Source organism: Oncorhynchus nerka, linkage group LG12 (assembly GCF_034236695.1).
Source record: "Oncorhynchus nerka isolate Pitt River linkage group LG12, Oner_Uvic_2.0, whole genome shotgun sequence".
Taxonomy (NCBI): domain Eukaryota; kingdom Metazoa; phylum Chordata; class Actinopteri; order Salmoniformes; family Salmonidae; genus Oncorhynchus; species Oncorhynchus nerka.
The window spans coordinates 1,774,681-1,789,707 of record NC_088407.1 but is presented as its reverse complement, the minus strand read 5'-3'; the positions used below and the strand labels follow the sequence as shown (position 1 = coordinate 1,789,707).

Below are 15,027 nucleotides of genomic sequence, written 5' to 3'. Positions count from 1 at the left end.
GGTCTCAGTGTTTAATGTGTAGTTAGATACATTTATACACCCCAATCTGTCTGTGTGTGTTTGTGTGTTCGTCTGATTCCAGTGTGGCTCAGTTGGTAGAGAATGGCCCTTGCAATGCAGGGTTGTAGGTTCGATTCCCACGGGGGACCAGTACAGGACAAAGTACAATAATGTATCAACTCACTACTGTTGATCTTGACAAGAGCTAAATGTCCTAAAAATATATGTGAAATGTGTGACAGAGGAACAGAGGTGTTTAACAATGGGTGATGTTGTTCACAAACATATAACCTCAAACAGACACAGATCTACTGCTCTGATTCATCTATGTGTGGGGTGGAGACCGCCTCTATTTCTACTGATTCTTTCAGTTGTAAGGTCATTTGGCATGGTGGCTTTGGGTATTTTGAGCATCATGTTATACTGTTTAAATGTCAGCCACCAGAGCATCATGTTATACTGTTTAAATGTCAGCCACCAGACCAGAGCATCATGTTATACTGTTTAAATGTCAGCCACCAGACCAGAGCATCATGTTATACTGTTTAAATGTCAGCCACCAGACCAGAGCATCATGTTATACTGTTTAAATGTCAGCCACCAGACCAGAGCATCATGTTATACTGTTTAAATGTCATCCACCAGACCAGAGCATCATGTTATACTGTTTAAATGTCAGCCACCAGACCAGAGCATCATGTTATACTGTTTAAATGTCAGCCACCAGACCAGAGCATCATGTTATACTGTTTAAATGTCAGCCACCAGACCAGAGCATCATGTTATACTGTTTAAATGTCAGCTACCAGACCAGAGCATCATGTTATACTGTTTAAATGTCAGCCACCAGACCAGAGCATCATGTTATACTGTTTAAATGTCAGCCACTGTTTAAATGTCAGACCAGAGCATCATGTTATACTGTTTAAATGTCAGCCACCAGACCAGAGCATCATGTTATACTGTTTAAATGTCAGCCACCAGAGCATCATGTTAGCTGTTTAAATCAGCCAGACCAGAGCATCATGTTATACTGTTTAAATGTCAGCCACCAGACCAGAGCATCATGTTATACTGTTTAAATGTCAGCCACCAGACCAGAGCATCATGTTATACTGTTTAAATGTCAGCCACCAGACCAGAGCATCATGTTATACTGTTTAAATGTCAGCCACCAGACCAGAGCATCATGTTATACTGTTTAAATGTCAGCCACCAGACCAGAGCATCATGTTATACTGTTTAAATGTCAGCCACCAGACCAGAGCATCATGTTATACTGTTTAAATGTCAGCCACCAGACCAGAGCATCATGTTATACTGTTTAAATGTCAGCCACCAGACCAGAGCATCATGTTTATACTGTTTACTGTTTAAATGTCAGCCACCAGACCAGAGCATCATGTTATACTGTTTAAATGTCAGCCACCAGACCAGAGCATCATGTTATACTGTTTAAATGTCAGCCACCACCAGACCAGAGCATCATGTTATACTGTTTAAATGTCAGCCACCAGACCAGAGCATCATGTTATACTGTTTAAATGTCAGCCATCCAGACCAGAGCATCATGTTATACTGTTTAAATGTCAGCCACCAGACCAGAGCATCATGTTATACTGTTTAAATGTCAGCCAGACCAGAGCATCATGTTATACTGTTTAAATGTCAGCCACCAGACCAGAGCATCATGTTATACTGTTTAAATGTCAGCCACCAGACCAGAGCATCATGTTATACTGTTTAAATGTCAGCCACCAGACCAGAGCATCATGTTATACTGTTTAAATGTCAGCCACCAGACCAGAGCATCATGTTATACTGTTTAAATGTCAGCCACCAGACCAGAGCATCATGTTATACTGTTTAAATGTCAGCCACCAGACCAGAGCATCATGTTATACTGTTTAAATGTCAGCCACCAGACCAGAGCATCATGTTATACTGTTTAAATGTCAGCCACCAGACCAGCATCATGTTATACTGTTTAAATGTCAGCCACCAGACCAGAGCATCATGTTATACTGTTTAAATGTCAGCCACCAGACCAGCATCAGACTGTTTAAATGTCAGCCACCAGCATCATGTTATACTGTTTAAATGTCAGCCACCAGACCAGAGCATCATGTTATACTGTTTAAATGTCAGCCACCAGACCAGAGCATCATGTTATACTGTTTAAATGTCAGCCACCAGACCAGAGCATCATGTTATACTGTTTAAATGTCAGCCACCAGACCAGAGCATCATGTTATACTGTTTAAATGTCAGCCACCAGACCAGAGCATCATGTTATACTGTTTAAATGTCACCAGAGCATCATGTTATACTGTTTAAATGTCCACCACCAGAGCATCATGTTATACTGTTTAAATGTCAGCCACCAGACCAGAGCATCATGTTATACTGTTTAAATGTCAGCCACCAGACCAGAGCATCATGTTATACTGTTTAAATGTCAGCCACCAGAGCATCATGTTATACTGTTTAAATGTCAGCCACCAGACCAGAGCATCATGTTATACTGTTTAAATGTCAGCCACCAGACCAGAGCATCATGTTATACTGTTTAAATGTCAGCCACCAGACCAGAGCATCATGTTATACTGTTTAAATGTCAGCCACCAGACCAGAGCATCATGTTATACTGTTTAAATTTAATCATGTTATACTGTTTAAATGTCCACCAGACCAGAGCATCATGTTATACTGTTTAAATGTCAGCATCACTGTTTAAATGTCAGACCAGAGCATCATGTTATACTGTTTAAATGTCAGCCACCAGACCAGAGCATCATGTTATACTGTTTAAATGTCAGCCACCAGACCAGAGCATCATGTTATACTGTTTAAATGTCAGCCACCAGACCAGAGCATCATGTTATACTGTTTAAATGTCAGCCACCAGCCACCAGAGCATCATGTTATACTGTTTAAATGTCAGCCACCAGACCAGAGCATCATGTTATACTGTTTAAATGTCAGCCACCAGACCAGAGCATCATGTTATACTGTTTAAATGTCAGCCACCAGACCAGAGCATCATGTTATACTGTTTAAATGTCAGCCACCAGACCAGAGCATCATGTTATACTGTTTAAATGTCAGCCACCAGACCAGAGCATCATGTTATACTGTTTAAATGTCAGCCACCAGACCAGAGCATCATGTTTAAATTCATATCATGTTATACTTTAAATGTCAGACCAGCCACTGTTTAAATGTCAGCCACCAGAGCATCATGTTATACTGTTTAAATGTCAGCCACCAGACCAGAGCATCATGTTATACTGTTTAAATGTCAGCCACCAGACCAGAGCATCATGTTATACTGTTTAAATGTCAGCCACCAGAGCATCATGTTATACTGTTTAAATGTCAGCCACCAGACCAGAGCATCATGTTATACTGTTTAAATGTCAGCCATCAGACCAGAGCATCATGTTATACTGTTTAAATGTCAGCCACCAGACCAGAGCATCATGTTATACTGTTTAAATGTCAGCCACCAGACCAGAGCATCATGTTATACTGTTTAAATGTCAGCCACCAGACCAGAGCATCATGTTATACTGTTTAAATGTCAGCCACCAGACCAGAGCATCATGTTATACTGTTTAAATGTCAGCCACCAGACCAGAGCATCATGTTATACTGTTTAAACCAGAGCATCATGTTATACTGTTTAAATGTCAGCCACCAGACCAGAGCATCATGTTATACTGTTTAAATGTCAGCCACCAGACCAGAGCATCATGTTATACTGTTTAAATGTCAGCCACCAGACCAGAGCATCATGTTATACTGTTTTAAATGTCAGCCACCAGACCAGAGCATCATGTTATACTGTTTAAATGTCAGCCACCAGACCAGAGCATCATGTTATACTGTTTAAATGTCAGCCACCAGACCAGAGCATCATGTTATACTGTTTAAATGTCAGCCACCAGACCAGAGCATCATGTTATACTGTTTAACATGTCATCATGCCTGTTTAAAGACCAGAGCATCATGTTATACTGTTTAAATGTCAGCCACCAGACCAGAGCATCATGTTATACTGTTTAAATGTCAGCCACCAGACCAGAGCATCATGTTATACTGTTTAAATGTCAGCCACCAGACCAGAGCATCATGTTATACTGTTTAAATGTCAGCCACCAGACCAGAGCATCATGTTATACTGTTTAAATGTCAGCCACCAGACCAGAGCATCATGTTATACTGTTTAAATGTCAGCCACCAGACCAGAGCATCATGTTATACTGTTTAAATGTCAGCCACCAGACCAGAGCATCATGTTATACTGTTTAAATGTCAGTTTAAATGTCAGCACCAGACCAGAGCATCATGTTATACTGTTTAAATGTCAGCCACCAGAGCATCATGTTATACTGTTTAAATGTCAGCCACCAGACCAGAGCATCATGTTATACTGTTTAAATGTCAGCCACCAGACCAGAGCATCATGTTATACTGTTTAAATGTCAGCCACCAGACCAGAGCATCATGTTATACTGTTTAAATGTCAGCCACCAGACCAGAGCATCATGTTATACTGTTTAAATGTCAGCCACCAGACCAGAGCATCATGTTATACTGTTTAAATGTCAGCCACCAGACCAGAGCATCATGTTATACTGTTTAAATGTCAGCCACCAGACCAGAGCATCATGTTATACTGTTTAAATGTCAGCCACCAGACCAGAGCATCATGTTATACTGTTTAAATGTCAGCCACCAGACCAGAGCATCACTGTTTGTTCATACTGTTTAAATGTCAGCCACAGAGCAGACCAGAGCATCATGTTATACTGTTTAAATGTCAGCCACCAGACCAGAGCATCATGTTATACTGTTTAAATGTCAGCCACCAGACCAGAGCATCATGTTATACTGTTTAAATATCAACCACCAGAGCATCATGTTATACTGTTTAAATGTCAGCCACCAGACCAGAGCATCATGTTATACTGTTTAAATGTCAGCCACCAGACCAGAGCATCATGTTATACTGTTTAAATGTCAGCCACCAGACCAGAGCATCATGTTATACTGTTTAAATGTCAGCCACCAGACCAGAGCATCATGTTATACTGTTTAAATGTCAGCCACCAGACCAGAGCATCATGTTATACTGTTTAAATGTCAGCCACCAGACCAGAGCATCATGTTATACTGTTTAAATGTCAGCCACCAGAGCATCATGTTATACTGTTTAAATGTCAGCCACCAGACCAGAGCATCATGTTATACTGTTTAAATGTCAGCCACCAGACCAGAGCATCATGTTATACTGTTTAAATGTCAGCCACCAGACCAGAGCATCATGTTATACTGTTTAAATGTCAGCCACCAGACCAGAGCATCATGTTATACTGTTTAAATGTCAGCCACCAGACCAGAGCATCATGTTATACTGTTTAAATGTCAGCCACCAGACCAGAGCATCATGTTATACTGTTTAAATGTCAGCCACCAGACCAGACATCACTGACCAGAGCATCATGTTATACTGTTTAAATGTCAGCAACCAGACCAGAGCATCATGTTATACTGTTTAAATGTCAGCAACATGCCAGAGCATCATGTTATACTGTTTAAATGTCAGCCACCAGACCAGAGCATCATGTTATACTGTTTAAATGTCAGCCACCAGACCAGAGCATCATGTTATACTGTTTAAATGTCAGCCACCAGACCAGAGCATCATGTTATACTGTTTAAATGTCAGCCACCAGAGCATCATGTTATACTGTTTAAATGTCAGCCACCAGACCAGAGCATCATGTTATACTGTTTAAATGTCAGCCACCAGACCAGAGCATCATGTTATACTGTTTAAATGTCAGCCACCAGACCAGAGCATCATGTTATACTGTTTAAATGTCAGCCACCAGACCAGAGCATCATGTTATACTGTTTAAATGTCAGCCACCAGACCAGAGCATCATGTTATACTGTTTAAATGTCAGCCACCAGACCAGAGCATCATGTTATACTGTTTAAATGTCAGCCACCAGACCAGAGCATCATGTTATACTGTTTAAATGTCAGCATCACTGTTTAAATGTCAGCCACCAGACCAGAGCATCATGTTATACTGTTTAAATGTCAGCCACCAGACCAGAGCATCATGTTATACTGTTTAAATGTCAGCATCACTGTTTAAATGTCAGACCAGAGCATCATGTTATACTGTTTAAATGTCAGCCACCAGACCAGAGCATCATGTTACTGTTTACTGTTTAAATGTCAGCCACCAGACCAGAGCATCATGTTATACTGTTTAAATGTCAGCCACCAGACCAGAGCATCATGTTATACTGTTTAAATGTCAGCCACCAGACCAGAGCATCATGTTATACTGTTTAAATGTCAGCCACCAGACCAGAGCATCATGTTATACTGTTTAAATGTCAGCCACCAGACCAGAGCATCATGTTATACTGTTTAAATGTTATCATATCACCACCAGAGCATCATGTTATACTGTTTAAATGTCAGCCACCAGACCAGAGCATCATGTTATACTGTTTAAATGTCAGCCACCAGACCAGAGCATCATGTTATACTGTTTAAATGTCAGCCACCAGACCAGAGCATCATGTTATACTGTTTAAATGTCAGCCACCAGACCAGAGCATCATGTTATACTGTTTAAATGTCAGCCACCAGAGCATCATGTTATACTGTTTAAATGTCAGCCACCAGACCAGAGCATCATGTTATATTTTTTAAATGTCAGCCACCAGACCAGAGCATCATGTTATACTGTTTAAATGTCAGCCACCAGACCAGAGCATCATGTTATACTGTTTAAATGTCAGCCACCAGACCAGAGCATCATGTTATACTGTTTAAATGTCAGCCACCAGACCAGAGCATCATGTTATACTGTTTAAATGTCAGCCACCAGACCAGAGCATCATGTTATACTGTTTAAATGTCAGCCACCAGACCAGAGCATCATGTTATACTGTTTAAATGTCAGCCACCAGACCAGAGCATCATGTTATACTGTTTAAATGTCAGCCACCAGACCAGAGCATCATGTTATACTGTTTAAATGTCAGCCACCAGACCAGAGCATCATGTTATACTGTTTAAATGTCAGCCACCAGACCAGAGCATCATGTTATACTGTTTAAATGTCAGCCACCAGAGCATCATGTTATACTGTTTAAATGTCAGCCACCAGACCAGAGCATCATGTTATACTGTTTAAATGTCAGCCACCAGACCAGAGCATCATGTTATACTGTTTAAATGTCAGCCACCAGACCAGAGCATCATGTTATACTGTTTAAATGTCAGCCACCAGACCAGAGCATCATGTTATACTGTTTAAATGTCAGCCACCAGACCAGAGCATCATGTTATACTGTTTAAATGTCAGCAACCAGACCAGAGCATCATGTTATACTGTTTAAATGTCAGCAACATGCCAGAGCATCATGTTATACTGTTTAAATGTCAGCCACCAGACCAGAGCATCATGTTATACTGTTTAAATGTCAGCCACCAGAGCATCATGTTATACTGTTTAAATGTCAGCCACCAGAGCATCATGTTATACTGTTTAAATGTCAGCCACCAGACCAGAGCATCATGTTATACTGTTTAAATGTCAGCCACCAGACCAGAGCATCATGTTATACTGTTTAAATGTCAGCCACCAGAGCATCATGTTATACTGTTTAAATGTCAGCCACCAGACCAGAGCATCATGTTATACTGTTTAAATGTCAGCCACCAGAGCATCATGTTATACTGTTTAAATGTCAGCCACCAGACCAGAGCATCATGTTATACTGTTTAAATGTCAGCCACCAGACCAGAGCATCATGTTATACTGTTTAAATGTCAGCAGAGCATCATGTTATACTGTTTAAATGACCAGAGCATCATGTTATACTGTTTAAATGTCAGCCACCAGACCAGAGCATCATGTTATACTGTTTAAATGTCAGCCACCAGACCAGAGCATCATGTTATACTGTTTAAATGTCAGCCACCAGACCAGAGCATCATGTTATACTGTTTAAATGTCAGCCACCAGACCAGAGCATCATGTTATACTGTTTAAATGTCAGCCACCAGACCAGAGCATCATGTTATACTGTTTAAATGTCAGCCACCAGACCAGAGCATCATGTTATACTGTTTAAATGTCAGCAACCAGACCAGAGCATCATGTTATACTGTTTAAATGTCAGCAACATGCCAGAGCATCATGTTATACTGTTTAAATGTCAGCCACCAGACCAGAGCATCATGTTATACTGTTTGTTTAAATGTCATCACCAGAGCCATGTTATACTGACCAGAGCATCATGTTATACTGTTTAAATGTCAGCCACCAGACCAGAGCATCATGTTATACTGTTTAAATGTCAGCCACCAGACCAGAGCATCATGTTATACTGTTTAAATGTCAGCCACCAGACCAGAGCATCATGTTATACTGTTTAAATGTCAGCCACCAGAGCATCATGTTATACTGTTTAAATGTCAGCCACCAGAGCATCATGTTATACTGTTTAAATGTCAGCCACCAGACCAGAGCATCATGTTATACTGTTTAAATGTCAGCCACCAGACCAGAGCATCATGTTATACTGTTTAAATGTCAGCCAGCCACCAGACCAGAGCATCATGTTATACTGTTTAAATGTCAGCCACCAGACCAGAGCATCATGTTATACTGTTTAAATGTCAGCCACCAGACCAGAGCATCATGTTATACTGTTTAAATGTCAGCCACCAGACCAGAGCATCATGTTATACTGTTTAAATGTCAGCCACCAGACCAGAGCATCATGTTATACTGTTTAAATGTCAGCCACCAGACCAGAGCATCATGTTATACTGTTTAAATGTCAGCCAGACCAGAGCATCATGTTATACTGTTTAAATGTCAGCCACCAGACCAGAGCATCATGTTATACTGTTTAAATGTCACCAGCCATCATGTTATACTGTTTAAAGACCAGAGCATCATGTTATACTGTTTAAATGTCAGCCACCAGACCAGAGCATCATGTTATACTGTTTAAATGTCAGCCACCACCAGAGCATCATGTTATACTGTTTAAATGTCAGCCACCAGACCAGAGCATCATGTTATACTGTTTAAATGTCAGCCACCAGACCAGAGCATCATGTTATACTGTTTAAATGTCAGCCACCAGACCAGAGCATCATGTTATACTGTTTAAATGTCAGCCACCAGACCAGAGCATCATGTTATACTGTTTAAATGTCAGCCACCAGACCAGAGCATCATGTTATACTGTTTAAATGTCAGCCACCAGACCAGAGCATCATGTTATACTGTTTAAATGTCAACCACCAGAGCATCATGTTATACTGTTTAAATGTCAGCCACCAGAGCATCATGTTATACTGTTTAAATGTCAGCCACCAGACCAGAGCATCATGTTATACTGTTTAAATGTCAGCCACCAGAGCATCATGTTATACTGTTTAAATGTCAGCCACCAGACCAGAGCATCATGTTATACTGTTTAAATGTCAGCCACCAGACCAGAGCATCATGTTATACTGTTTAAATGTCAGCCACCAGACCAGAGCATCATGTTATACTGTTTAAATGTCAGCCACCAGAGCATCATGTTATACTGTTTAAATGTCAGCCACCAGAGCATCATGTTATACTGTTTAAATGTCAGCCACCAGAGCATCATGTTATACTGTTTAAATGTCAGCCACCAGACCAGAGCATCATGTTATACTGTTTAAATGTCAGCCACCAGAGCATCATGTTATACTGTTTAAATGTCAGCCACCAGACCAGAGCATCATGTTATATTTTTTAAATGTCAGCTACCAGAGCATCATGTTATACTGTTTAAATGTCAGCCACCAGACCAGAGCATCATGTTATACTGTTTAAATGTCAGCCACCAGACCAGAGCATCATGTTATACTGTTTAAATGTCAGCCACCAGACCAGAGCATCATGTTATACTGTTTAAATGTCAGCCACCAGACCAGAGCATCATGTTATACTGTTTAAATGTCAGCCACCAGACCAGAGCATCATGTTATACTGTTTAAATGTCAGCCACCAGACCAGAGCATCATGTTATACTGTTTAAATGTCAGCCACCAGACCAGCATCAGCATCTGTTTAAATGTTAGAGCATCTGTTTAAATGTCAGCCACCAGACCAGAGCATCATGTTATACTGTTTAAATGCATCAGCCACCAGACCAGAGCATCATGTTATACTGTTTAAATGTCAGCCACCGGACCAGAGCATCATGTTATACTGTTTAAATGTCAGCTACCAGAGCATCATGTTATACTGTTTAAATGTCAACCACCAGAGCATCATGTTAGACTGTTTAAATGTCATCCACCAGACCAGAGCATCATGTTATACTGTTTAAATGTCAGCTACCAGAGCATCATGTTATACTGTTTAAATGTCAGCCACCAGACCAGAGCATCATGTTATACTGTTTAAATGTCAGCTACCAGAGCATCATGTTATACTGTTTAAATGTCAGCCACCAGAGCATCATGTTATACTGTTTAAATGTCAGCCACCAGACCAGAGCATCATGTTATACTGTTTAAATGTCAGCCACCAGAGCATCATGTTATACTGTTTAAATGTCAGCCACCAGAGCATCATGTTATACTGTTTTTAATCATGTTTAAATGTCAGCCACCAGACCAGAGCATCATGTTATACTGTTTAAATGTCAGCCACCAGAGCATCATGTTATACTGTTTAAATGTCAGCCACCAGAGCATCATGTTATACTCAGCCACCAGAGCATCATGTTATACTGTTTAAATGTCAGCCACCAGACCAGAGCATCATGTTATACTGTTTAAATGTCAGCCACCAGACCAGAGCATCATGTTATACTGTTTAAATGTCAGCCACCAGACCAGAGCATCATGTTATACTGTTTAAATGTCAGCCACCAGACCAGAGCATCATGTTATACTGTTTAAATGTCAGCCACCAGACCAGAGCATCATGCTATACTGTTTAAATGTCAGCCACCAGACCAGAGCATCATGTTATACTGTTTAAATGTCAGCCACCAGACCAGAGCATCATGTTATACTGTTTAGACCAGAGCATCATGTTATACTGTTTAAATGTCAGCCATCATGTTATACTGTTTAAATGTCAGCCACCACCAGAGCATCATGTTATACTGTTTAAATGTCAGCCACCAGACCAGAGCATCATGTTATACTACTGTTATACTGTTTAAATGTCAGCCACCAGACCAGAGCATCATGTTATACTGTTTAAATGTCAGCCACCAGACCAGAGCATCATGTTATACTGTTTAAATGTCATCCACCAGACCAGAGCGTCATGTTATACTGTTTAAATATCAACCACCAGACCAGAGCATCATGTTATACTGTTTAAATCAGCCACCAAATGTCAGCCACCAGACCAGAGCATCATGTTATACTGTTTAAATGTCAGCCATCATGTTATACCAGACCAGAGCATCATGTTATACTGTTTAAATGTCAGCAGAGCATCATGTTATACTGTTTAAATGTCAGCCACCAGACCAGAGCATCATGTTATACTGTTTAAATGTCAGCCACCAGACCAGAGCATCATGTTATACTGTTTAAATGTCAGCCACCAGACCAGAGCATCATGTTATACTGTTTAAATGTCAGCCACCAGACCAGAGCATCATGTTATACTGTTTAAATGTCAGCCACCAGACCAGAGCATCATGTTATACTGTTTAAATGTCAGCCACCAGAGCATCATGTTATACTGTTTAAATGTCAGCCACCAGACCAGAGCATCATGTTATACTGTTTAAATGTCAGCCACCAGACCAGAGCATCATGTTATACTGTTTAAATGTCAGCCACCAGAGCATCATGTTATACTGTTTAAATGTCAGCCACCAGACCAGAGCATCATGTTATATTTTTTAAATGTCAGCTACCAGAGCATCATGTTATACTGTTTAAATGTCAGCCACCAGACCAGAGCATCATGTTATACTGTTTAAATGTCAGCCACTAGACCAGAGCATCATGTTATACTGTTTAAATGTCAGCCACCAGAGCATCATGTTATACTGTTTAAATGTCAGCCACTAGACCAGAGCATCATGTTATACTGTTTAAATGTCAGCCACCAGAGCATCATGTTATACTGTTTAAATGTCAGCCACCAGAGCATCATGTTATACTGTTTAAATGTCAGCCACCAGACCAGAGCATCATGTTATACTGTTTAAATGTCAGCCACCAGAGCATCATGTTATACTGTTTAAATGTCAGCTACTAGAGCATCATGTTATACAGTTTAAATGTCAGCAACCAGAGCATCATGTTATACTGTTTAAATGTCAGCCACCAGAGCATCATGTTATACTGTTTAAATGTCAGACACCAGACCAGAGCATCATGTTATACTGTTTAAATGTCAGCCACCAGACCAGAGCATCATGTTATACTGTTTAAATGTCAGCCACCAGACCAGAGCATCATGTTATACTGTTTAAATATCAACCACCAGACCAGAGCATCATGTTATACTGTTTAAATGTCAGCTACTAGAGCATCATGTTATACTGTTTAAATGTCAGCTACCAGACCAGAGCATCATGTTATACTGTTTAAATGTCAGCCACCAGAGCATCATAACCTTGTATAGCCCACGTTATTTACTGATTTCTCTGATCTATTGTCCTTGTGAACTGTGATAAAATCATTATGTTGGGCGATTTAAATGTTGACAAAGAGACCGACTCCAAGGCCATTGAATTTCTGAATCATTTTAGCTCTATGGACTTTATCCAACATGTTACTGGATCCACCCATAACCACAGCCACACTACACACCTGGTTATTACCAAGGGGCTTTCTACTGGGCCCACCCATAATCACAGCCATACTATAGACCTGGTTATTACCAAGGGGCTTTCTACTGGGCCCACCCATAACCACAGCCACACTATATTACCAAGGGGCTTTCTACTGGGCCCACCCATAACCACAGCCATACTATAGACCTGTTTATTACCAAGGGGCTTTCTACTGGGCCCACCCATAACCACAGCCACACTATATTACCAAGGGGCTTTCTACTGGGCCCACCCATAACCACAGCCATACTATAGACCTGGTTATTACCAAGGGGCTTTCTACTGGGCCCACCCATAACCACAGCCATACTCTGGACCTGGTTATTACCAAGGGGCTTTCTACTGGGCCCACCCACAACCACAGCCATACTCTGGACCTGGATATTACCAAGGGGCTTTCTACTGGGCCCACCCATAACCCCAGCCATACTGTAGACCTGGTTATTACCAAGGGGCTTTCTACTGGGCCCACCCATAACCACAGCCATACTCTGGACCTGGTTATTACCAAGGGGCTTTCTCCTGGGCCCACCCATAACCACAGACGTACTCTAGACCTGGTTATTACCAAGGGGCTTTCTACTGGGCCCACCCATAACCACAGCCATACTCTGGACCTGGTTATTACCAAGGGGCTTTCTACTGGGCCCACCCATAACCACAGCCATACTCTGGACCTAGTTATTACCAAGGGGCTTTCTACTGGGCCCACCCATAACCACAGCCATACTCTGGACCTGGATATTACCAAGGGGCTTTCTACTGGGCCCACCCATAACCCCAGCCATACTGTAGACCTGGATATTATCAAGGGGCTTTCTACTGGGCCCACCCATAACCACAGCCATACTCTGGACCTGGTTATTACCAAGGGGCTTTCTACTGGGCCCACCCATAACCACAGCCATACTCTGGACCTGGTTATTACCAAAGGGCTTTCTACTGGGCCCACCCATAACCACAGCCATACTCTGGACCTGGTTATTACCAAGGGGCTTTCTACTGGGCCCACCCATAACCACAGCCATACTCTGGACCTGGTTATTACCAAGGGGCTTTCTACTGGGCCCACCCATAACCACAGCCATACTCTGGACCTGGATATTACCAAGGGGTTTTCTACTGGGCCCACCCAGAACCACAGCCATACTCTGGACCTGGATATTACCAAGAGGCTTTCTATTGACATATCCTCTATTGATGTTGCTTTATCTGATCACCACTGGGGATTTTTTACTACCTTGTTGTTGTACAAACATTAATTAAATAAAAACACTGTAAATGTAACTGTTTTCTTGTGTCGATGGAGAGGCGGACCAAAACGCAGCGTGGTTATTATTCACGGTTCTTTAATAAAGAAACGATACATGAATAGATTAACAAAACCAAGAAATGTGGTGGGTGGGTGGGTGGGTGGGGAATAGCCCTATCTGGTGCAAACACAGAGACAGGAACAATCACCCACAAACCCCAACACCAAACAGGCTACCTAAATATGGCTCCCAATCAGAGACAATGACTAACACCTGCCTCTGATTGAGTACCATATCAGGACCAAACACAGAAACAGACAAACTAGACATCCAACATAGAATGCCCAATCAGATCACACCCTGACCAAACAAAACATAGAAACATACAAAGCAAACTATGGTCAGGGTGTGACAGTAAATCAATTGCAAACATTGGTGCCTTAGCTCCAGTAAAGTTGAAATAGGTCACATCCAAATGGAGAGCCCCTTGGATGAGTGAGGAATCTAATAAATTATAGAGAAATTGCAGAAAGGCAGAGGGAAAGTGGAAGTCAAAGATGCAGGTTCATTTTGATATTCTGAGAGAGCAACTTTGCATATATAACAAGGCCATTAGAAATGAGAGAGCATCATATATAACAAGGCCATTAGAAATGAGAGAGCATCATATATAACAAGGCCATTAGAAATGAGAGAGCATCATATATAACAAGGCCATTAGAGATGAGAGAGCATCATATATAACAAGGCCATTAGAAATGAGAGAGCATCATATATAACAAGGCCATTAGATGATGAGAGCATCATATATAACAAGGCCATTAGAAATCATCATATATAACAAGGCCATTAGAAATGAGAGAGCATCATAT

General features: G+C 41.2%; 1 protein-coding gene and 1 long non-coding RNA gene across 3 annotated transcripts in view; both read right to left on the bottom strand.

Annotated features, from left to right (window-relative positions):
• LOC115126308 (myelin-oligodendrocyte glycoprotein-like) overlaps nucleotides 1-15,027 on the bottom strand; it is a 264,366-nt gene that overhangs the window by 192,284 nt on the left and 57,055 nt on the right. The gene's annotated exons all lie outside the window — the stretch shown is intronic.
• Nucleotides 1-15,027, bottom strand: part of LOC135574213 (uncharacterized) — a 50,937-nt gene that overhangs the window by 804 nt on the left and 35,106 nt on the right. The window lies entirely within an intron of this gene.